Source organism: Apodemus sylvaticus, chromosome 6, assembly GCF_947179515.1.
Source record: "Apodemus sylvaticus chromosome 6, mApoSyl1.1, whole genome shotgun sequence".
NCBI classification, from domain to species: Eukaryota; Metazoa; Chordata; class Mammalia; order Rodentia; family Muridae; genus Apodemus; species Apodemus sylvaticus.
The window spans coordinates 54125117-54151093 of NC_067477.1; positions in this window are offsets into that span (position 1 = coordinate 54125117).

Genomic DNA, 25977 nt, shown 5'->3' on the forward strand with positions numbered 1-25977 from the left:
CTAAATAAAGAATTTTCACATGAAGAACGTGGGATGGCTGAGAAGCACCTTAAGAAATGTTCAACATCATTAATCATTAGGGAAATGCAAATCAAAACAACCCTAAGGTTCCACCTCATACCAGTCAGAATGGCTAAGGTCAAAAACTCAGGAGACAGCAGATGTTGGCGAAGATGTGGAGAAAGAGGAACACTCCTCCACTGCTGGTGGGATTGCAGGATGGTGCAACCACTTTGGAAATCAGTCTGGAGGTTCCTCAGAAAACTGGGCATGACACTTCCGGAGGACCCTGCTATACCACTTTGGGGCATATACCCAGAGGATTCCCCAGCATGCAATAAGGACACATGCTACACTATGTTCATAGCAGCCCTATTTGTAGTAGCCAGAAGCTGGAAAGAACCCAGCTGTCCCTCACCGGAGGAATGGATATAAAAAATGTGGTATATTTACACAATGGAGTACTATTCAGCCATTAGAAACAATGAATTCATAAAATTCTTAGACAAATGGATGGAGCTGGAAAACATCATACTAAGTGAGGTAACCCAGTCTCAAAAGATCAGTCATGGTATGCACTCACTGATAAGTGGATATTAGCCTAGAAACTTTGAATACCCAAGACATAATCCACATATTAAATGATGTCCAAGAAGAATGGAGGAGTGGCCCCTGGTTCTCGAAAGACTCAGTGCAGCAGTATAGGGGAATTCCAGAACAGGGAAGTGGGAAGGGGTAGATGGGGGAGCAGGGGGAGAGAACAGGGCTTATGGGATTTATGGGGAGTGGGGGACCAGAAAAGGGGAAATCATTTGAAATGTAAATAAAAAATATATCGAATAAAAAAAGTTAAGGTGCAAAACATGCAGGAAGACTAATGTTGACCTCTGGCCTCCATTCATATGTAAATACATACAAACACCTAGATATATATCTGCATACCACACACACACACACACATACACACGCACATAGACAGATAATATCTGTGAGAACAGGAGGATAAAAGGGTATGGAGACAAGGACAAGGGAGAGAAGATGAGGAGACACGGTACGTGAATGATGCTAAGGAACGCTGAGGATTATTTGTACCTTTTTTTGCACCTCGGCATCAAATCAATTCTGAATAAAAAGCTTAAAAATATTGCTCACCCCCAGCTTGCATGTCATACTGGTCCTATTTGATGTGTGTCTTGTGTTTTTAAGAGTGATGTAATATTCCACAGTAGAATAAAAATGTCCCCATTCATTCCTTTTACTGAAATGTCTAATAGTTGTTTGATTTTTCTGCATGGACTGCACTATACAAGGAAAATCAATCAATCGCTAACCTGTTAACATATAGCAATGTGGCTTAAAGAAGCTATATCATAATTTAGAGTCAAGTTATCACAAGAGATAAATAACCTAAGTTTGTATTTTCTATGTTTAAATTTCCCCATGTGAATTATAGTGTATTGTTTAAATTTCTTTCATGTTATTAAAACTCCCTAAAACAACAAATCAAACACTTACTTTTTTATCTATTTATTACCAGATGATATTTTAAATTCTTTTGGTATTCTGTGGAAATTCAATATCTTCTGGTGCTCTCTGTGACAATATAGCGATTATAATGAAGCCGGTTGTGTACTTTTTCTAGTATTTCTAATAATCATCTTTATACCTTGGATTTAAGGTAAATCTGCCTTAAATTCTATTTTACAGAAAAAAGGAAGTAAAATTGAATTAAATCTGTAGAGTATTTTAAATTTTAATAATAGCAGGCTTTCAAAGATGAGATCCTATTTTAATACTGTTTGGGGCATCTTAATACTGCTTGGACCAACCATCCCATAATTGAACCTAGATTTAGAGGTGAGGCGATTGCAAGCTGAAGTTCAGTCTCTGTGACACTGTGCTCCTGCCTTATGTGAGCAAATCCCTGCTGCTTAGGCAAAAAAACTGCAAAAGGAAAAAGAAACAGACGTACAGTACTAGTGAGAGAAAAATTATAGAAGAAAGCATGTTCTCACGAAGCAGAGTTAGATTAGAAGCTTTAAGAAGACAAGGATACAGTAAATCATGTAACAAAAACTGCAATTAAATGTAATTTATAGTGACATAAAGCCAGTTCTCCATTTAGAAGCCCAGCTGTAAAAGGATCCCATAAAGCTGGGGCAACGCTGGTGCTCTGCGATACATTCTAATTGTCTTCTGCATCCTTCTTTGGGTGCTTTAATTAACCTCTGAGACCCAGTCCTCAGCCTAATCCTCCACCATAGCAGAGATGCTACAGAATTATGGTTCTGTTCTGTGGCAGGTCACTGAATTGAATGATGTGCTCTCCCTAATTCTATGCCGTTTCTCCTTCCAGAGACCGTGGTGGGAAATGAACCATGGAGAGGTTTGCTGATCTCAAAGTTTTACACACTTTTAGTATCTTTAAGTTGTTTTCCTGGATAATTTGATAAAGAAAACACAATATTTGAAATATTTATCAGTAACTCAATCTTTGAGTTTATTGCTGTTTCTATTGTTTGGAAAGGCTGAAGTGAAGTATTTTGGAGACATTTTAAGATGACAGGAAACAGTGCTATACATACTTAATAATCTTGATGAAACAAGTGAAGCTTTATTTACAAAAAAAATGAAAATGTTTGCGGTTTTTTGTGTGAAGATGGGTATGCAGATCTGGAGGTCAGCAGACAACCTTGAGTGCCAGCCCTTACCTTCCGCATGGGTTGGAACAGGCTATCTTGTTTTATCATTTCAGGTTAGCTGGCCCATGAATTTCTGGGAATTCTCTTGTCTCCACTTTCCATCTCATCATAGAAACACTGAGATTACAGAAAATAACCATTCTTGGCTTTTAGCTAGGTTCTGAAAGTCAAACTCAGAGACTTACACTTGTTCAGAGAGGAATTTTCCTACCCTGCTGGCAAGTTTTATGCCATCATAACACAAGATGTAGTCATTTAGAAAGAGGGATTCTCAATCTAGAAAAGAACTCTATCAGATTTGCCTGTAGGTAATTCTGTAGTGAAATTTCTGTATTAACAGTTGATATGCACTCGGCCAGCTCTCTAGGGACTGTGTTACTCCTGGGTGGATTGTAACAGATGATATAAGAAAGAAAGCTTCTGGCTAGTAGCCTTATTTATAATAGCCAGAAGCTGGAAAGAACCCAGATGTCCCTCAATGCAGGAATGGGTACAGAAAATGTGGTATATTTACACAATGGAGTACTACTCAGCAATTAAAAACAATGAATTCATGAAATTCCTAGGCAAATGGTTGGAACTGGAAACTCTCATCCTAAGTGAGGTAATCCAGTCACAAAAGAACACACATGGAATGCAGTCACTGATAAGTGGATATTAGCCCAGAAGCTCTGAATACCCAAGACACAATTCACATATCAAATGATTCCTAAGAAGAAAGAAGGAGAGGGCCCTGATCTTGGAAAGGCTTGATGCAGCAATGTAGTAAATTACCAGGACAGAGAAGTGGGAGGGGGTTGATTGGGGAATGGGCGGAGGGAAGAGGGCTTATGGGTAGAGGGGAACCAGGAAAGGGGAAATCATTTGGAATGTAAACAAAGAATATAGAAAAAAAAAGAAATAAAAATGCATTTAACCAGGAAAAAAAAAAAGGAAAGAAAGCTGAGCGAGCCGTGAGGATCATTCAGTAACATCCCCTCATTGCCTCTGCTTAGGTTCATGCTTCCAGGTATTCGCCTTTAAATTCATGTCACGAGTCTCATGAATGATGGATTACAAGCTATGAGATGAAATATAACTTTTCTTTCACAAGTTTCTTTTGGTCAAGGTGTTTTATCACAGCAATAGAAAAGCAACTAAGATAGAAATCAGTACCAGGTCATGGGTTATTGCTTCGACAGACCTGACCATGTTATGGGAAGGATTGTGGAAGGATTTAGTAACTTTGGTCTAGAAAAGCTATTGAGTATTCTAACCTTAATGAGCTATTGTGGAAAAGTAGAAGACAATGTTCAAAGCGGTTCAGATGTGGAGGCAGGGCTTGTGAAGTTTTAGAGGGAAGTTTGAAAATCTCTCAAAGATTCTAACAGGGTTATTTGTGTGATACTCTGTAGTAATAGTTTGGCTAAAACACTTTGGCTCCTTGCAGGTTGCATTTGTGAACCTGCAAAAGAACTATCTGGATTTGTGAATGAAACACACACACACACACACACACACACACACACACACACACACACCAGTTAAGATTTGACATGAAGTGACTTTCTCAAAGACTGTGTACTAGCTGGTTTTGTGTGTCAGCTTGACACAGGCTGGAGTTATCACAGAGAAAGGAGTTTCAGTAGGGGAAGGGCCTCCATGAGATCCAGCTGTGGGGCATTTTCTCAATTAGTGATCAAGGGGGAGGGCCCCTTGTGGGTGGTGCCATCCCTGGGCTGGTGGTCTTGGGTTCTATAAGAGAGCAGGCTGAGCAAGCCAGGGGAAACAAGCCAGTGAGGAACATCCCTCCATGGCCTCTGCATCAGCTCCTGCTTCCTGACCTGCTTGAGTTCCAGTCCTGACTTCCTTTAGTGATGAACAGCAGTGTGGAAGTGTAAGCTCAATAACCCCTTTCCTCCCCAAATTGCTTCTTGATCATGATGTTTGTGCAGGAATAGAAACCCTGAGTAAGACAGGCTGGTACTCCTAAACTTCCCCTGCTAGCAGACACTCCCTTCTGGCCATCCCAAGACACCTAAACCTTGCCCTGCTACCCCAGGCCCAATCTGGGAAGTGGTCAGTGGCCACCTACCCAAATTCTTACATGACTGGTTGGCTCTCTCTCCTGCAGCTCTTATATTCCATCCTTCTCTTGGGAGTCATGGCGATTCCCTTCTCCCTTTACAGTTCATCGCCCATGAAATCTAATGGTGTCATCCCTCTTTCTACCCTCTTTCTCTTTCTTTGGCTCTTAATTAATCATCAAAAACCAATTTGGGACAAGGACCTTCAGCATTTGGACATGCAGATTCCCCATTAATTCAAGCATTAAAACTAATCACCAGCAGTACTCTAAATTAAGAATCATTAAAATATGATCTTTAGATTCCTGGGACACGATATTGGCCATCTCAGGCTGAGTAACCATCTGTAATTAAGAGACCAGCAAACATCATTGATGCAAAATCTTCTAGGAGATGTTTCCTTATGGTCAGCATACAGAAGTTTGCAGAGGGTCCAAGGCTGAACCTTGTTCTGGGAGCTGAACTCGGTACTGTGTAAGAGTCTGTATGTATTGGTTTGAAATCTTGGAGGTGTCATGGAGAGTAGCTGAGTCTTGGAGAGGTCATCGGTGAAGGTAGAGCCAATTTCAGTGAAGACCTCCATGTTTTGGAGATGCCAATAGTATGGGTTGACTGTTATGGACAGAACCAGATCTATCATAGGACTTTCTTGAGCCTGTGAAATAAACTCCAAGTGCTGAGAAAGGCAGAGTTTCAAAACTGGAGCCCTTTAGAGGAGCACAGAAGACCATGAATAAATCCAGATGTCTGGTACTAAACTGTTGATACTGTTGTATTATGGTTTTCCTTTGGTTTGATTGTGGCTATGTCTTGGTTTATTTCCCCTCTCAGAGTGAGAGAATATTTAGTTTACTTTATTTTATTATTTTTGTTGTATTGTATAGGAGTCTACAGTTGAAGACTCTATGTTTTAGAACAGTGGTTTTCAAACTGTGGCTCTCAGACTCCTTTGATACTCTATCAATTCTTTCACAGGGTTTGTCTAAGGTAATCTAGTATATCAGATATTTATATTATGATTCATAAAAGTAGCAAAATTACAGTTATGAAGTAGCAACAAAAATAATTTACTGTTGGGGGTTTACCATAACATGAAGAACTGTCTTAAGGTATTGCAGCATTGGCAGTGTTGAGAACTACTGCTTTAGAGAAATGACTGAATATTTCAGAGACACTATGGCTGTTTTAGAGAGTACATACAATTTAGAGAGGATTAGAACTTTGAAAAAAAAAGACTTCCAATATTTTAAAGAGGTTTAACTTTTAATGTATTTGAATTTTTAAATACAGTGTGACTTTTAAAACTTGGAATGCTTTATGCTATATTGATATTAAGATGAGGTCTTGGGGATGAACAAAATAAAGGTTATGGGTTAATAAGTGACGTGATTGAGTGTCAAGTTGACAAGGGGTCAGTTATACTGGCTATTTTTGTGTAAACTCAACACAAGCTAATGTCATTCTGGAAAACAGGATCTCAATTGAAAGTCCATCAGATTAACCTTTAGGCAAGTCTGTAGTGCTTTATTTTTCCATTAAAGATTGATTTGAGTGCTACCAGATCACTGGGAACAGTTATCACCATTGGGCAGGTGACCGTGAATGGTATAAAACTGCTTACTTAGTGATCCACCACTAGCAACCCATAAACAAGGTTCCTCCAAGGCCTCTGATCCAGTTTTTCCTTCCAGGTCTTTTCCCTATTGTAAACTGAAATAAGACCTTTCTTTCCCAAGCTTGTTTTCGTCATGGTGTTTTATCACAGAAATAGAAACATAACTAAGACACCCACTAAGGCAACTCCTCAGCCCCGTGTTAACTTTTCTTAACCTTATCCTATATGGAGTTTACAGGGCATAAGAAAAAGGTCAGAGCTATTCAGAATAAATTGCTAGTGTCTGAATGACATGGAAGTTTAGAGAGCCAAGCTGTCAGTATTTCAAATGACACCTTAAATTATTTTCAGGGATAAAAATGTTTATGTATTATAAAATACACTAAGGATAACAAAGATATTTATGAATTTCCATTTAAAATTTCCACCGTCATGTAATTTTGAACATTAGATGATAATGGAAACACATTATCTGCTATGGTTTAAATAATAAATGTCCCCTGTGGGCTTGTGCACTTGAACACTTGGTCCTCAGTTGCTGGCACTTTTTCGGGAGAGGTTATGGAATCTTGAAAAGATGGAACCTTGCTGGAAGAAGTAGATCAATGAGGGTGGGCTTGTATTACAGGTTTGCCATCTAATCCTACATCCTATTTTCTCTTTTCCCACCTCTCTCCGTGCTTCCTGTGTGCTGATGGTATTAGATCATCCAGCTTCTGTCTGCTTTTCTTTACGTTTGCCATGCTTTCACTACCATGATGGACTCGGTGCTTCTGGAAACTTAACCCAAGACCTTTTCTTCTCTGAGTTGTTTTTGCCCATGGTACTTTATTACTGCAACAGAAAGGTAATAAATATGGGAATGTTGCTAGACTATGTTGACATCATCTTAATAATCAGAAACTCATGAGTGTGATAACTGATAACCAGTATACACCTAGTGAACTTCTCAGCTTCCCGTGCATATGACTAATGTTTCAGTGAAAGACATGTCCTTCCTCATTCTTTTATTGATGATAATATCCAAAGATGACATAGAACTAGGCATATACTTCCTGCCACTGTGTAGTCCAGATTATTTGTGTAGACACGAACTTCACTGCTTAGAACTACATCAAGATCTTATTGTAAATTAAGAATAAATGATTATATAATAAACTAATGAAATTAAGTTTATTTACTAAATCAGCTGCCATTCTATTAATTCAGTAGCTAAAAATGGTGTGAAAATTATGCCTAAGTTTTTTTTTTTTTAAGGGAAGAATTTAGAACTGGGTAAAAATGTGGTGAAATCATGTTCATAGGGCTGTAAGATAGTATCCAGCCTGCTACAGGAAAAAGGATATCAATGGTCTTGTCCAGCACTGGACCCTGAATGCTACAATAATGACCTTCCAACAAAGATACTTTCATGTGACAATAATGGCAAAGTTTGTTATATGCGTGACCCTCCTGCCCTCTTGATTAGATCTGAGGTCTTATCCCAGGAGGAAATTAATTCCTGGTACTGTGAACTTAGTCTAAGCCAATAGCTGGGTTAGTTAAAGGTCCTAGAGGGAGGAATCCATTGCGTTTAATTTTCTAAATGGTCCTGCTGTCATAATGTCTTCTAAATATTTATATTTATTTCCATATATTTGTGCTGATATCAACTTTGATCAAAAATTTTTAATAAAAGTTTTTTTTTCAACAGGCTACAGTGGTTAGTGCAGAGACTCACAACTGCTCAAAGTGCTGAAGAAAAGCAACTGTGATTGGTCAGCTGTAAATGGGACATCTGTATTAACCTGACACTGCTTTGATGCTCAGGGGACATTGTGGAAAGGATTTAGGCAGAAGTAAGAGCCATAGGATGGGGGACTATTACTCTGAAAATATTGTCTAGACATGACAGAAGTATTGCATACATGAACCCATAACAACTGTGTTTACATGCACAAGACCCTCAGTAGACCAAGCCAGTTAAAAGACTGAGTAGCCTTTCCCTATGCTCAATGAGCTAGCGTAGTAAATAAGTAATTAAGTAAGTAAGTAAGTAGTAAGTAAAATTTGAAAAGTAGACCTGAATTTGGGAGCAAGATGTGTTGGGGTGGTCTCTGAGAACAATAGTGGCACAGAGCAAGAATCATCATAAGCAAAATATATAGTATACATATAGAAATTTTCAAATAGCAAAAAATTAAAGTGTTATTAGAAAAAATGCAGAGCAAACAATATTTTAAGTAAGACAACAACATAAAATAGATGAAAGAAAAAAATGAAGTATATTCTTCTTGTGGATAGACTTATTCCACTACAGTGTGCCTGCAATATAACCATAATACAGATCCTTGCTGTGTGCTATGCACAAGAGACATTTTTTGAAAAAAAAAAAGTTGTTGGTAAAAGGACACAAAAATACACAGAGAAAGGCAAATACAAAGAAAGTAGTGTCGTGGTGGTTTGAGTGAGATGTCCCTGTGAACCACAGGCATTTGAGGACCTGATCATTAATTGGTTTTTGTTTTGGTAGAATGAGGAGTTATGGTTATTCTGAGGGCAATGGGTCACCAGGGAGCAGCCTTGTGATTTCTCAAGCTAGTTTTCTCTGCTCCTTGTTTGTGGATTGAGATGAGGTTGCAGATCCCTTCCCGCAACAGGCCTGCCTGCCTGCTGCCATGTTCCCCACTGAAATAGTGATATATTCTCACATCTCTGGAATCATAAGCTTCAAATAAATCCTTCTGTAAGTTGTCTTGGTCATTGTGTTTTTATCATAAAAATGAAAAATGCTAATTTGAATAATGACATTGAAACAAAGATTAAAGATTACTTAGGTTTGGGGAGGTAATTCGTTGGTATAGGTTATGCTTCTAATGTTTGAAGCTCTAAATTCAGTCCTCAATGAATATGCTTGTGCACACATGTAAAATCATGCATGCATATATGCTTTTGAAAGAAAATTTACAGAGTGCAGAGAGAATGGGATAAAATATCTGCAAACTACATATATACCAAAATAGCATAATTAAAAATCAGGCAAAAGAGTAAAACAGGCATTCTTCCAGAGACACATAAATGTCCATAGCACATAGAGACTGGGCAAGAAGGAACTACAAGCTTTGGAGAGAAGATAGAGGAATATCAATTTCAATGGTACTGATGAAAACTGGTAAAATAATCAAGAAAAGAGAGTCACTGGAATGAGAATTTCAGAATAAAAGCTTCATAAACATAGACACCAAAGTTCACAGGGAAAGCAGAATTGAATCTCATTGAGCTTGGAATGGAAAAGAGGAATTGTGAGATGTGATGTGTATGGGATGGGATCTGATCAGTGTTATTCAGGGCAGTCGATAATCATCATTTGTTAAGTCATAGCTCCAGAACAGTTACTTTTTATGAAACTGATTTTGTGTGAATTGTTACATACAAGGTGGCACTGTCCAGTGAACCTCTATTCTCTCCCAGATGGAGAGGTAGCAGTCCAGCTTTCTCAAATGTGCCTCCATAAGCTTATGAGAAAGTCATCTATTTCCCTGAGTCAGGGCTCAGAGCCTGCATTTTCAACGAGGAGTCTCTGAGGTCTTCAAGCATGGACTGTGGCCCAATGACACTAAATACCTTGAGGAAAATTGAAGAAACATCTGGGGAGTTGAGAAGTGGAACTTCTGCTCCTGAACGATGATCAATCTTTGCTGATGCTGCCTCCTTCTAAAAATAAATCCTCATTTACTTGAATTCTTTGTGCAGTCTTTCCAGCTCAGTCTGCTGTCCCAGAACAGGTGATCACTTGGGGCTTCTAGTGACCCTGGTAACTTTATTTTTTGCAAACAATATATCTATTCTGCTGGGAAATATCATCATTTTTCTTCATTCTCCCTGACATTTCCACCATTATATTCTGAGTTTGCCCATAGGAAAGAAATAAATAGCCCAGTCTTTGTTTTGTTATAAAAGAAACTACGAATTGAATAAATTCAGATGCTATTTGGTATTCCTGATGCTGATCGAAGAGTGCCTTTCTTCAATTTATTCAATCCTCCTCTATTCCTAAAGGAGACTCATTATTTATTTGGGGCCATGGTAAGAGCTCCTGGCATCATGGATAGATCCAGAATAATCACTAGTAATAGTTGTTCATAACTAGAGCCAAGGAATAATATTATTGAAAAATTTGATTTCCTTTCTATTTTGTAAGGTAAATTAAATGTTCTACACCAGGCTAATTGTATTCATAACTTGAAATTTTAATGCTGGAAAAATTCCACTCTAGTTGTTTCTTATGGAAGCATAGCCTGAATGAGGAAGGTGTTCATGTTCTCCTTCTTTATTTCATAGCAAAATCACAATACTTAGGAAACTGGCCCTCAGGCCCCTGTCAGAATAGAGGGTTTTTATACAGCTGCAGTTTTATCATGAAAGCCTTTGGGTCTGCAAGGAACAGAGGACTCTTACAGTAAGTCCAACTCAAGAGTACTCTTCAAAGTACCTCTGAGCCTTTCTTATCCCTTCTTACTTTCTGAAGACTGTTAAAGATCATGCTGCTGTTTTGAATTTTCTCAAGTTATACTTTTACATCTAGGCTGGCCTCTCATCTGGGTTGGATCACCCAGAAGGTAAAGAAGTCAGCTGGAGAGGAAAAGGTAATATCCTAATCCTCCTTTGAATCTATTGTGTGCAATTGGAAATTTCTTGCTGTCCTGGCCTATGGATGATAGAAAGCAGGGAAAGTAAGGTAATTAATTGTTGTTCCAGGTCCTCTGCTTTCTCCATCTCAGGGTGTCCAGATGTTTCTACACACTGGGCTGGGAGGACAAAGAAGAGTCTGGAATAGGCAGGATTCCAATCCTTTTGGGAGCAAGTGTGTATGTGGGAACTTTCTGATGATCCAATCTTCACTAAAATGGTTCTCTGAGACAATTTTAGATTGTCCATATACCTTTATTTAGGGTAGGATTATATACATACATTTGGGGTGAATCAAGGGTTATATATAGTTTTGGGGAAGGGAGTGAGAATATCTACGGAAGGCAACGATAGTGGGCTGAAGACTAAGGCTACAGCAATGCCTCATTAAAGTGGGGAGTCATTCTAGGACTCTCAGGTACAGGACTGTGAGACATTCCTCAGTAGTCCATGTGGGTTTTGGGATGCCCCAGAGAAGAGAAAGAATCCCACTAGCTTTTTGATAAATTCAGCAGGGTTTCTGGAATACTAACTGCAGGATCAACTGGAAGAAATTTTAGCTTGTGAGTAATGTCTAAACCTACCTGTATTCTCTTGGAATTTAATAGATTTCTGGATTTCATAACATAATTCTCTTCATTCCATTAAGGCAGAGCAGAATTCCATGACAGTTCCCCACCATCACTTGATTCCTGGCCATTTCTTCTAATTATTCAATTAATTATAAATCTGTGTGCTACTATGAATAGATTTTGAAGATGTAATGAAGCTCTCAAATAAACTAGTATTAGACAGAAATTAACTAGTTGAATATGACAGTGTGAATGAACCACATAAAGTCTTGGTTTTTCAGCTCAGTCTTGTGGTAAGTGAATAATCGGAGAGATAGGAAGCCTTGGAAAGATGGGAGATTCTTCATAGATTGTGCTTGGGCTGAAAGGATGTGCTTGGGAAAGGGCACAGGCAGTCTTTAGAAGCTGTACCTGATTAACAGACAGCTAGAATTAAGGACTTCAAAGTGACTTCTGCCGTTAGCTACAATGAACTTCGAAGCAGATGTTTTCCCAAACCTCAGGATATGACATCAGCCTGGAAGACACCTTGCTCCATAGCCTATGACATCTTGGATAGAGACTGCAACATCATCACTCCCCAGAAGTGTGAATTATAAGCTGATATTTCAAACATTTTACATTTGCTAAAATGTTTTGTCAGCGGATAATGTGTTTATCCCTCTTCCCAGAGTTTGTATGAGTTTTAAGAGACTAATATAGCACCAATTAAGGTTTCAGAAAGGTTAGGATATAACACAAGGTACATACATGCAGTCAGTCTGAGTTGGAATCTCACTGATGTTTTCGCACTGTCCTCTATCCAGCCCCCCCCCCCCCCATTAGTCTCTTTTCTACTCAAGCCTGTGTTGTTTGTTCTCAGTCCTGGCCATTCTCCAGCTGTGTGTCTGTGATTATGTATGGTGCCCTGTCCTTCTGCCTTTACCCTCGGCAAATCCAAGACAACACATCACTAGTCTGTGAGCTATATGATGCCCTGACCCCTTGCCTTTTTACTCTCTGTCTTTTTAAGGGGACATCTGATGCCTCTGTGAGCCTGTGCTTGCAAAGACATTCCCAAAATCTTATGCAGACATTTCTATCCATTCTTTCTCACCAGTCTGGACACAGTGTTTAACTCCAAGGCTGGGGGGAAATCTTCAAATTCTTATTGAGAGACAACAAACTGTCCTTTGTGCTAGAAGAGCCCCAGGCTTGTTTGTGGTTCTCTCTGTTTTACCTTGTTACCTTGTGAAACCCCACACCAAGGTCAGGTGATAAACTAACTCAAGAGATGGCCATCAGCACACTTCTATGGCTTTCTTCCCCAATCACTCCCAGGGACATGTTATATTCCATCAATGGAAAATATCATATGAAGGATTCTTCTTGTTAGGTGTTTCTTATACTCAGGCTTCAACTTGCTAATTTTAAAATTTAATAGTTTGAGGCATTTGTGCTATGCTTTTACATTATCTTTGACAATGATTCCTGTACGAGGATAGTGAGATGTATTAAATGTAGAGAAAAAAATACTAATGCTTCAAATGCTCCTTCCCATATCCACATTTTAAAAGTCAGTGAGAGGCACAGCTATTTGTAATGCAAATGGAGAAATTAGCTCTGAATCAAACCACTCAGGAAAAATGACATAGAAATTCCTAAATACCCATGGGAGGAGATACAAAGTGTAGAGCAGAGACTGAAGGAAAGACCATCCAGAGATGGGCCCACCTGGGGATCCATCCCATATACAGTTACCAAACCCAGACACTATTGTGGATGCCAACAAGTACTTGCTGATAGGAGCCTAATATAGCTGTCTCTTGAGAGGCTCTGCCAGTGCCTGACAAATACAGAGGGGGATGCTCTCAGCCAACCACTGGACTGAGCAATGGGGTCCCCAATGGAGGAGTTAGGGGAAGGACTGAAGGAGCTGAAGGGGTTTGCAGCCCTACAGGAGGAACAACAATATGAACCAACCAGTACCCCCATAGCTCCTAGGGACTAAACCACCAACCAAAGAGTACACATGGTGGGACCCATGACTTCAGCCGCATATGTAGCAGATGATGTACTTGTGAGACATCAATGAGAGGAGAGGCCCTTGGTCCTATGAAGGCTCAATGCCCCAGTGTAGGGGAATGCCACGACAGGGACACAGGAGTGGGTGGGTTAATGAGCAGGGGGAGAGGGTAAGGAATAGGGGGTTTTCAGAGGGTAAATGAGGAAGGGGATACCATTTGAAATATAAATAAAGAAAATATCTAATAAAAAGTGAAAAAAATGAAACTCCTATGTGATCTCTTTTTAACAGGAATTTGCAAATGATGCAGCTTTAGAGACACTAAAGATGAGGGTTAATTAACTTGGGAGCAGAAGAAACAGTATTTCTTTGAAATTCCAAGATTTAAGTATTTTTACTAAGATTTAAAATTGTATTTTGAAACTAAATATTTTAAGATTGTGTAAACTTTAATCTAACATTTGATGTATGCTATTAATTAACATAATTGATGAAGATGCAACTATAGGGAATTCCGAGGAAACTGTCTCAAGGTTTTTAATTTTTTGGAATTTTTTACTCTGCATCCCATATTATTCTGGAAACAAAAGAATACTTCAAAATAAATAATGAATGTAGTTTAAAAGGATATTAAGATTTATAGAACAAATCATCTCTTAACTATCAAGAGATTTAGGTATGGTTTGTTTTAAACTTCAGTCATGAACTCTATCCTGTTCATATCACTGTCTTGCTTCCTGTTGTTTGTGTAAGGCGTTTTGTAAGGCAGGTGCTTGCTCAGTTACAACCTGTGCTGTCAGTGCGAGGTTAAATTATGTTTGAGTCAAAGATTTAGACTTAGAAATGATTCAAAAGTAAACATTTTAGATTTTAAAATTTGACTGTAAGAAAATAAAGCAGATTATGATATAGTCTAAGGGTCAGTGCTGTCAGTTTGACAGGATCTAGGATTGCCTAGGAAAGGAGCCTCTGTGAACTCATTGGGACATTAACCGGGTTCATTGATTAGGGAAGACCCATTTTAACTGTGGGTGGAATTATTCCCTAGGCAGGAATTTTGAACTGGAATTTGGATACTGTATACAATGGAGGAAGCCAGCTGAGCACTAACACCTATCCCTCTCTGCTCCTGATTGTGGACAGAATGTGACGAGCAGCTTCAAGCTTCCCTTATTCAACTTACCTGCCCTGATGGAATTATAACCTTGAAGCATGAACCAAAATAAGCCCTTTCTCCAATAAGTAGTTTTTGTCAGGCTATTCTATCACAGTAATAGGGAAAGAAATGGAGATAACATTCTTTGTTGAAAACCTCATTTCTTTGTCATACCTTAAACTTTGCTTGCTGTTGATGGGATGTGTGGATGAAGGGCCGATATGAGGATAGGCTGGTTTGACATGATGACAGAAACAGTCAGACTACTAACTTCATCACACCATTGCCAGCTTGGAGTTGAATCACACTGCATTAGTTGCAGTGCACACAATGAAAATTGCATGGAAACTATCAGATTACTAACTAAAAATATGGTTTCTGTAAATAATAAGGATGATGCTTGTAAATAAGGAGGTGTAGCAATATCAGCTTATTTATGTTATAGTCGATATTATCTGATACTAAGGTTAAAAAAATCATGAAATTTTCCACTTGGAATGAAACAACTGCCTTAGTGTGTTGTTGTGTTTTAAGAATTGGAGGATGAGGTATGATCAGTTCCTCTTTCTGATGGTGAAGTAGAGGATAAATATTATGTTAAATATTGTGATGTACTCTTACAGTCAGTGGTGTGGAGTTAATAATGGTGAACATTCAGTGGGATTTTATTTCATGCTAGGTGTTCCTAATATATATATACATACATACATACATACATACATACACACACACACACATACACACACACACACACATACACACAAACACACAAACACACAGTAGCATTTACTTCATATGAAATTCTGTGATTTCTTAACTAGTGCAATTCAAAGGTGAGAGAAAGCATAGAGGGATTTGTTAAGTCAGTAACTATAGTTGTAAGTTTGAATTGCCACTGGACTCTAGATATACTGATTGTATACTTACTGAAAAAAATGAGAAATGAAGCAGCTACATATGCCAGCAAGGGTTATAAAGATAGAACAACCGAGCACAAAGATGAGTCCTTGCAAGGTAGACAAACAAATGAACAAATTACTGAATGTTTGTCAGTCAGCAGGTGGTGTTCTGCAGACCCTAGTTAAAGTCTCAAGGTGGTTGAGAAAGATCTGATTTTACTTGGAAATATTAGCTGAGGTACTTGAGGTACGAACATCTTACAGTCTAGTATTACCCATGGCTCCAGTTTTTATTGGACAGTTTAAATATGAATAGTTTGAAATGCTGTAGTATAAAACAAATAAGAAGCAGATTTTTAAGTTTATAATTCCCCTGTATTTTCATATTAGAATTAACTTCATCTATTTTTATTTCTATACCAATTCCTATGTCTCCTGACCAGGGCTGCAGAAGTCTAGATTTTATACTGTTAATTGACTACCAAGATCTTTCTCATTTCACATTAAGAAAAACTGGAATTCAGAAATTTCTGGTTCATCTGTGTTCTATCTCTGATTCAGGCTTTTATTTCATTGGCACAGAGGCCCTCACCCTGTAAGGGTTTCCCAATGAGAAGATGCATTAGGTGTCTTGTGGGTTCCTGTTCCCACAGGAAAAGAAGTTGATGGAGAGATGGTTGAGCTGAGAGTACTTCTGCCTATCATGAAGATTGTCTCTGTATCAGGCCAATTCATTTAGTTTTACAACATGGACTACGATAAATTAAATGGTCACTAGTTCAAATGCCCTGCAAATCAACTAACTTTAGAGTAACAATGCTTTTAAATTATTTCTGTCTTATTTTGTCTGAGATTTAATTTTATTTAATTTCATTTTCATGTTAAGCAATTAATCATTTGAAAATGCCCTCTAGTACTTGAGGTGATGTCTTTATCACTGCAGTGAGTTTTGAGCGTATCGCATAGAAATTGTTCTTGAATTATTTTGGCTTTTCTTTAGATGACATTAATCTCCTGGCCTCATGTTAACAATGACTTGTCACTTTAGATAGATTAGACAGTGCTTTGGTATATTTTCTATGAATCTTCCTACAGGGTACCCAGATCCTAAAACTGCATGAAAGTGCAACTCGTGCCCTTACTTGTTTTTGAAAGTTAAGAGCATAGCTTTATTGCCTACTTTGTGACAGGTGTAGAATCTCTTGGTATCTTTGTGTTAAATAGAAGCTGTAGTACATTGAGTAAACCAAATTTACTAAATTTCTCTTTTTTAACTCTTTGTTTCTGGTTTCTCATTTTCTAGTACAAATGTTAAAACACAATTATACTAGTTTGAATGCCCTGCAAGACATTTCTGGGGAGACACATTTAGAACTAAAGTACTGTATTCAGAATTATGGAATGATTCAACAATATTTATCTTGGAAAAACCTCCCTCTTACTAATTTGGATTTAGATCAGTATCTTACACTCACATTGAGCTTTTAACCACAATTCTTTCTACCTATGAACCCTCATATCTCCTGGTCCAACCAGCTCCATTGACGCTTATTGCGTGGTTTCACTATATTAAGAAAGCGGGTCATAATTTACACACAATCATATGTATCCTATAATTCACGGGTGCTCATTGGATACTGTGTTATTTTTCATGACTTAGCACATAGTGCTTTCAGAATGCAATTATAATTTTCATCTTCACTGATATAGGACTTAGCTAAGGTGATGGATTAAAAGTGTACAGACTTCATTTGCTATTATGTAACAACCTACTGACGCAGGAAAGTTTACACACCTAGTGATGAAATTCTATAGTCATCACTTTGATTCTGGAGGAAAAATCACCTTTAAAATATACTCGTGATAAGAGAAAGGCAGAGTGTGTGGAAGTTATTTCCAGTTACAAGTGTGGTAGCAAAAGAAAATGAGTTAAAGAAAATTGCTTAAAGACTTAGCACTTACACTTAACGGTCACTTACGGATGGATACCTGTCACTGAGATTGATCTTGTAAGGGCTGCATACATGCATATTCCTGTTGTGAAAGCTACTCAGACTCTGGGAAATTGTCTGACAAGTGCCAAGAACGACTTTGGTTTTTAGGTGGGTGGGAAGTGTGTTGTTTTCTGTTTTGTGGAAACAATGTCAGCTATTCACATGAGAAAGCAGACAGTGGTATTACAGAACATTTGTAATAAAGTAGAGATAGTTCAATAAATGTTTAAATTCGTATTATCCTGATCACTATAGTAAATTACTTGTATTTAAGTGGTTCATAATTACAATATTAAATAACTAGTTTTAGTTCCTTTATTAGGCAAATAATTTGATTTTTATTTTGTCATTTTTAGCTTGTCTTTTTATTCTCTTCATAGTTTTTTAAACAACAGGCATTTACATTTCAATTAAGTATAATTAATCATTTCTTTAAAAATCTGTTGCATTTTTGACTGGTAGTTGATGATTAGGTAGCTAGGACTACCCAAGATTATGAAAATTTTTTATTTTGCTTTATTTTCATATATATTTAAAGGATATTGTATATTTTTAAAAATTGTGTCCATGATTTCTTTGAAATTGATTTTTGCATATGATTTTACTTATAAATTAGATTTTATTTTATGAAAATATAAATTCAATAATTTGTAGCAGTATTTTTTTTGAAAAGACTGTTTCTCTTTTAAAATCTTTTTATTACATTTATCTATTTTATGGGGTTGGTGCCTGTGATTTTTGTGTATGCATGTGGCAATTACGCCAGTGAAAGTCACAGAACAATTTGTAGTGGTTAAATCTCTTCATCTAGCACAATGTTCTACAGGGATTGAAATACGTGGCCAGTGTTGGTGACGGTCTTTTACTCGGTGAGCTACTTTGGTAGCTCAAGACTAACAATGAGCAACTAGATGGCTTTTTATAATTTTGTTTTCATTAGTGTTTCCTTCTTCCCTAATTCTCTCTCTTTCTCTCTCTCTCTCTCACTTTCTCTCCCTCCCTTTCTTCTTTCCTTCCTTTCCACCTGTCTCCCTCACCTTCATCTCTTCCTCCTCCCTGCATCCTGTCTCTCTACATCCCTCCTGCTTCCTTCCTTCCTTCCCCCTCATTTTCCTTCTCTCCCTCCTTTCCTCCCTTCCTTCTTCCCTCCCTCCCTCTTTTCCTCCATCCCTCCCTTACTTTCTCTCTTTCTTCTTCCCTTTTCCTTCCTTCCTTTCTCTCTCCCTTCCTTCCTTCCTCTCTCTCTCTTCCTTCCTTCCTTCCTTCCTTCCTTCCTTCCTTCCTTCCTTCCTTCCTTCCTTCCTTCCTTCTTTCCCTCCTCCCTCCCTCCCTTGCCTTCCCACCTTCCTTCCTCCCTCTTCTTTCTTTTCTTTTGTCTTTATAGCAATACTTCACTGACCTGTATACTGTATGGTTATTAGGACCCAAGAAATAATGTATGGTTACTTTTCCTCTGCTCTTCTCTGAGGTGTTTTGGCCTAGAGCTTTTACGAAGCATTTAGAATCACTATGTCAGTTTCCACAGAAATGCCTGCTGTGATTTAGATCGAGTGTGTTTAATCTATCATTTCTGTCTCAGCAAGTTTGTGTCCTCTATCAGTGATGTTTCTATCTCTCTTCATTTCTTTGCTCCTCTAAATCTTCTGAGTACTATTTTGTATTTGTTAAATTTTCCACACATTTTTTAGATTTACACCTGTCTATGTCTTAGTTTTGTATTTATTAAAAAGTAATAGAATGATAGAAAATTTTGATTCCAATTGCTTGTTGCTATTATAAAAAGTTGATCTTTTTGTATATTGATTTTCTATACTACATCCTTGCTAGTAGTTTAAAAGTTGGTTAGGTTGAGTTTTTGTGCATTTTAATTATATCATTTGTTTTATTTGTCAGTATGCTCAATGTTTATGAGTCATGAATATGATAGTTTCTTTCTGTAACACTGCTGGTCTTTAGCGATTCTATAGCAAAATAACATTTCAATCTCTACTTAAGAAGTATGGTGTCAGCAAAGGTATGGCTGGAGCCCAGGTTTATTTAGTGATATAATAACCATTTTTAGCCAGAGGCCATAACCAAAATTTTAATTATTCTTTGTGTATTGTTAATGCTCAATAAATATTAAATATTAGTACAGTTAAGTGGACTAAAACCATTCCTTCCCAATATTGATTAAACCTTTTTTATCACATTTATCTCCCAAAGAAACAGACTCATGTGTGGAGGCCATCACAATGTCTCTCTCTCTCAGATTGTGAGTTCCTGTTCTCTGTCCTCTGGAATGTTATAAAGAGCTTTCATTAGAATTAGCAACTGTGTTCTGTCTCCAAAGTGAACTGAATAAAAGTATTTGGATATTTTTTCTTCCAAATGATTTTGTTCTTTTTACATAGAGTTAATCATAGTCAGTCAATCACTTCATGAAGAAACCTACTCAAGATTTATATATTGCCTTTCCCACTTAAAGTCCCATACATGCAAAATAATTAATTTTTACTTGTGTTTAGTCAGGTAGATAGTTTTTCTTCTCTTTCAGACAACTAGCTTTATAACAGAGGAAATTTCTCTTCAATTATTAAGCAATTACATAAGGATATCTTTGGAGAAATTGCCTTTTCACCATCAATAAATCTCTGTAGGAGTTCTATTATCTCCTGTCTCTATGATCATGACACTCATTTCCTTGGGGCTGACCTATTCACATGTTGATTCTGTCTTTGAACATTGTTTTAATGCTGTGGAATCTCTCTATTTATTTATTTAGTCAGTCATTCATTCTTAGTATGGTTTAAAAACCAATAAAACATTCAAAAATGTGATTGCTGAACATTCAAATATATTACATAAGTAAAAGGTTTCCACCCATGATGTCAAATCAGTAAATCATTTTGAATTGTAATATCCTAACTTCTATGCATATAAACATTACACAGGTATGTCCCTAGTAGTTTTTAAATTTGACACAGCCTAGATGTATCTGAGAAGAGAGGACCTCAGTGAAAGGATTGCCTCAATTACAATGCTTTGAGGCTATGCCTGTAAGAAATTGTCTTCTTTGATGATTGATGTGGGAAGGTCCGCAGATTAGGTGGGAAGATGTTACCATATCTTAGTAGATGGAATTAGATTGGATTATAAGCCAGTGAGCTTATGTGGTTTTTCCGCCTAGATTCCTGCCTGGAGTTCCTGCTCTGATTTCCTTCAATGACAGATTGTGACTTGGAAGTATAAGATGAAATAAGCCCTTTCCTCCCCACATTGTCGTTGGTCAAAGTACTTTATTACAACAAAATGTATAACAGATATGGTAAATCCTAATATTAACGAGTAAACCAAAAAGAACGGTCATTTAAATTTGAGATTGATTTCTGACAAGAAAGTCAAACATATTGAGTGTCTGTGACATTTTTACCCATAGCCAGAGTATTACTTCAGAATACTCTATTCGCAATAAACAAGGTGGTATATTAAAATTGCTTTATTATCATTTCTTCTGATAAGCTTTTATTTTAATATCAATCATATATACATTTTCAAGAAAAGTAGAAAAATCTGCAACCTTTTGTCTTAGCATATTCGCTTTAGTTAAAACTAAATGACAATGAGTTTGAGACTAATGTATTATGTTCCTGCTCCTCTATATGCAAGCCTGCTCACTCAATATAGACTTTTCATCATTTTAAATGTAAATAAAGAACATATCTAATAAAAAAACGATTTAGGAATGGGAGTTTAAAGAAAAGTGCTCCAGGAAATGAGGAACAAAGGGTAAATTTCCTTCTCCTATGTTTACCAAATATTAAGACTATCTCTAGCTTCCACCTCAATTTCCAAAGTTTACCAAACTATTCAATGAAGTAAGGCTTTTGATCTATGTAAAACTGTGAGAAATGTAGAGTTATTTACCTGACAGTAGGAAATGCAAAGCCATATATGAATTATATATGAACTTTATAATAATTATTATTAATTAATATCACTTATAGTATAATATAAATATATTTTAATAATTTTGCTATATAAATATAATAGGCAAATCTATAACAAATAAAATACCATATATGTTGTATAATAACTATAATAGATATAATTTAATTAATAATATTATTAATACAAGAATTATTTGCATACTTGGATTTATTTGGTTCTGAGTTTCCAAAGTAACAATACTCTAAATTACATGATCTTGAAACAGGACTAGACTATCAGAGATCTTGATATAAAATTCCATAATGCTGAACACTGCTAGAAAAGGCCTTACAAAACTTTCTATGCATTATTTCTTAGATGGTGCTTCTTTGAAGTAGAGGCCATGACAAGAATTTTGCTGTGGAGTGGTTTCTTAAAAGGTGACTCCAGAAATAAGACTTATTGAGCAGAGAGGAAGAAGGAACTTGGGTCCACAAACAGGTGTGGTATGAAGTTAGCTGGGGTACAGCCTTCGTTCTAGGCCAACCTGAGCTGTAGAATGACGCTTTGTCTGATGCTTCTCCACAATAATTACCAAAAGCTAGAAATGACAAAAATGACCTTTGATAGCTGTGACATGGAGACCTATTCAGCAATAAGAGAGGAGAAATGATTGCTACATGAAGCAACTTGAGTAGAGTTCAAGGACATTTTGCTATTGAAAAGGTCCATCGAAAACTTACATTGTATTTCATTGTACATACATAACATTCTGAAAATCACAAAGTTGCATAGAACTAAAATATATTAGGGATAGCTACTTTAACTCTTCAATTATAATAAAAATAAATAGAGTATCTGAAAAACTGTAATAGCCCAAAACATATGAAAACATATAAGCATATGCAAATTAAAATAACACATATATTTTTTTTAACTTTGAAGTGGTTAAGATGAAATAAATTATAATAGGATAGGTTGTTAAGGTTTCTCAGGCCCAGAAAATCTCTCTCTCTCTCTCTCTCTCTCTCTCTCTCTCTCTCTCTCTCTCTCTCTCTCTCTTCAATACAGGGTTGCAGGGTTTTATTATTATTAGTCTATAATCATTTTTTAGAGTTCAGTCCTATCCCCCTCCCAGTCTGCCCTCCAACATTTACTCAACCCATTCCTCCTCCCCAGTCTCCAAGAGGATGTCCCAACCCCACCAGACCTCTTCATTCCCTGGGGCAGGTTTCCGTTCTTTCTGCTGACCCTCAGGGCTTCAGTCCTGTTCCTACCCCCTCAAAACCTGAGATCATGTTTCCCCTTCCCCTCCCTGTCCCTTCTCACACTCAGGTCCCTCTGTCCCTCTGCCTCCTGTGATTGCTTTTTTTCCCACCTAAATAGGATTGAGGCATCCTCCCTTGGGACCTTCATCTTGTTAACCTTCTTGAGTTCTGTAGATTGTATCCTGTGTATACTTTTTTGCTTAATATCCACTTATTAGTGATTACATACCATGAATATCTTTTTGGGTCTGAGTTACCTCACTCGGGATGATATTTTCTAGTTCCATTCATTTGCCTGCAAAACTCATCATGTATGTCTTCAGTCTTAATAGCTGAATAGTATTTCATTGTGTAAATGAACCACATTTTTGGTATCCATTCTTCCTTTGTGGGATATCTGGGTTGTTTCCAGCTTCTGACTATCACAAATGAGGCTGCTATGAACATAGTCAAACATGAGCCCCTGTGGTATTGTAGGGTATCTTTTGGATATATGCCCAAGAGTGGTATAGCTGGGTCTTCAGGTAGATCTATTTTCAATTTTCTGAGGAACCTCCAGACAGATTTCCAGAGGATTTTTACTAGTTTGCAATCCTACCAACAATGGAGGAGTACTCCTTTCTCCACATTATTGCCAGCATTTGCTGTCACATTTTCTGATCTTAGGGATTCTGATTGGTATAAGGTGGAATCTCAGGGTGGTTTTGATTTGCATTTTCCTGATCACCCTTGACTGTGAACATTTCTTTAACTGCTTCTCAGACATTTGAGTTCTTTCTGTTGTGAATTCTCTGTTTAGTTCTATACCCCATTTTTTGATTGGAATGTTTGGTTTCTTAGTGGTTAGCTTGAGTTCTTTATATATTTTTGATATTAGCTATCTACTGGATGTGGGATTAGTAAAGAATTTTTTCCCTATCTGTAGGTTGCCAATTTGCCTATTGACTATGTCCTTTGTCTTACAGAAGCTTTCCAATTTCATGAGGTCCCATTTATCAATTCTTGATCTTAGAGCCTGAGCCATTGGAGTTCTGTTTATGAAATTTGCCCCCATGCTGTTGAGTTTGAGGCTCTTTCCCACTTTCTTTCTTATTAGATTCAGTGTATCTGGTTTTATGTTGAGGTTCTTGATTCACTTGGACTTGAGCTTTTATTTTCTTTAGTTTTTGTCTTCTTTATAAGCTTATATATGGATTTGCATGCTTAGTCCTCAGTTGATGAACGGTTTGGAAGGATTAGGATATAGTCTTAGTGGACCAGATGTTTACTTGTCGGAGGAGGAGATGCCACTGGGATTGGGCTTTGATGATTTTAAATATCCATGCCGTGCCTAGTGGCTCCACTGGGCTTGCTTCATGTGGCGTACAATGTAAAACTCTCAGCTATGGCACCAGCACCATACCTGTCTGCTTCCCAACTCTGAAATTTTAAGTGAGTTCTCATTCGAAGGCTTTCTTTTATTGAGTTACTCCAGCTAAGAAGTCCCTTCACAGCAATAGAACCGTAACTAAGACACTCCTTTAAATCTGTAAATTTTGAAGCACTCTGTAAATTCAGAAGCAATACATTTGCAGGAAAGAGAACAACTGACCAATGGGAAACTGCCACTTCTACGCCACTGCTCTTCTTCTGCCGTAATATAATCTTGAATTAGAAGCGTCCTTCCAGCATATATGTGCACAATTGCAACCCACACTTTAAACCCTATTTTCACACATCAACCACTGAACCTTGACCATCCCAGAATTCTCAGGTTATATACTTTCAGTTCTTGAGGAAAAACTTAAAAAAGAGGCTCTTTATGCCTTGGAAGCCTGCTCAGAGATGATTGGACAGGAGACTCTGATTTCAGGTTCTCAGATAAGAAACTAAAAAGGAAAATCTAGGTTCTGTGTGGGTATTTGTTTAAGTTCTGGGTTTTCTTTTTACTCTTGGGAGGGCCGTGGATGAATCAAGACCTGAAAAGTGGACATTAGTGTGAGGGCAGTTATCCAGCTCTAAGCACGATCTTAAGTCTGGATTAATAATTTCATAGAAAGGATTTTCATCTTTTCATTACCTGTGGTTTGAATAGAATTTATCCCTATAAAACTCATATGAAGAGTTGGCCCCAGTGTAAACAGACTGACAGATAATGGTCATTCAGTGAGTTGTGGAGACATGAGGGATTTACTCCTAAATGGATTGTTGGTTTTCTTTTAGGGGTGTGGCAGTGACTGGAGAGGCTGGTTTTTTGTACCACTTCTGCCGGGTACATTTCATATTGCATTCTTTCTCAGCAAGCTGCGACCTTGCACTGATTCGGGCATGGCTCACTTCCTGCTTTCTGAAGAACAGGTTCTTAGAGAAATGTGTATCAACAGAAACTGACCCAAAGTAGTGGGATTTTCTGATAAGAGAACAGACAGAGAAGAAACAGTTTTTTTTTTTAAAAAAAAAACTTATAGATTTTATTTAAATGGAACACTTTTCACACAATTATTATTTTCAAAATAATAATTTTGTGAAAATTCCAATGAGTACTATTTTCATTGTGTTTTATAATTGAGGAAAAGAACTCAAGAAGATTGGCTTACTCAGGTGAAGTAGTATTTTATTCATTTTTAGTCCCATAACAAAAAAATAACAGACTCGACAAATGCTTAACAATAGAAATTTGTTTCTCAAGGTTCTGTTTTCTGGAAAGTCAAGAGCAGTTGGGTAGGTGTTTGGTTTCTGACTCCTGGTTTATTGAATTTTGTGTGGTAAGAAGTACTGTTTTCACATGGTGCCGAGTGAACAGAGCAAATGCTCTCTCTCAGGATATTTCATGAGAGCTCGGACTCCATCCATAAGGGTCCAACCCCTTGTCTCCATCATTTCATGGAGGCCTTACCTCTTAGTGCTGACTACCACAGTGCCCATCAGGCTTGTCATATAAAATTCTCAGGGAACAACCTCACTTAAAGCACAGCAGACAGTGAGAGAAAATAGAGCTGCTGTGGAAAGTGGAGACGGCAGTATGGACAAAGTGCTTGCTGTGAAACGGTGTGGACCAGAAGTTCCTATCCCCAAAACTTAGGTAAATGCCAGGTGGGTGTGGCATCCCACCTGGTTTTTCAATGCTAGAAAAATGAAGACAGG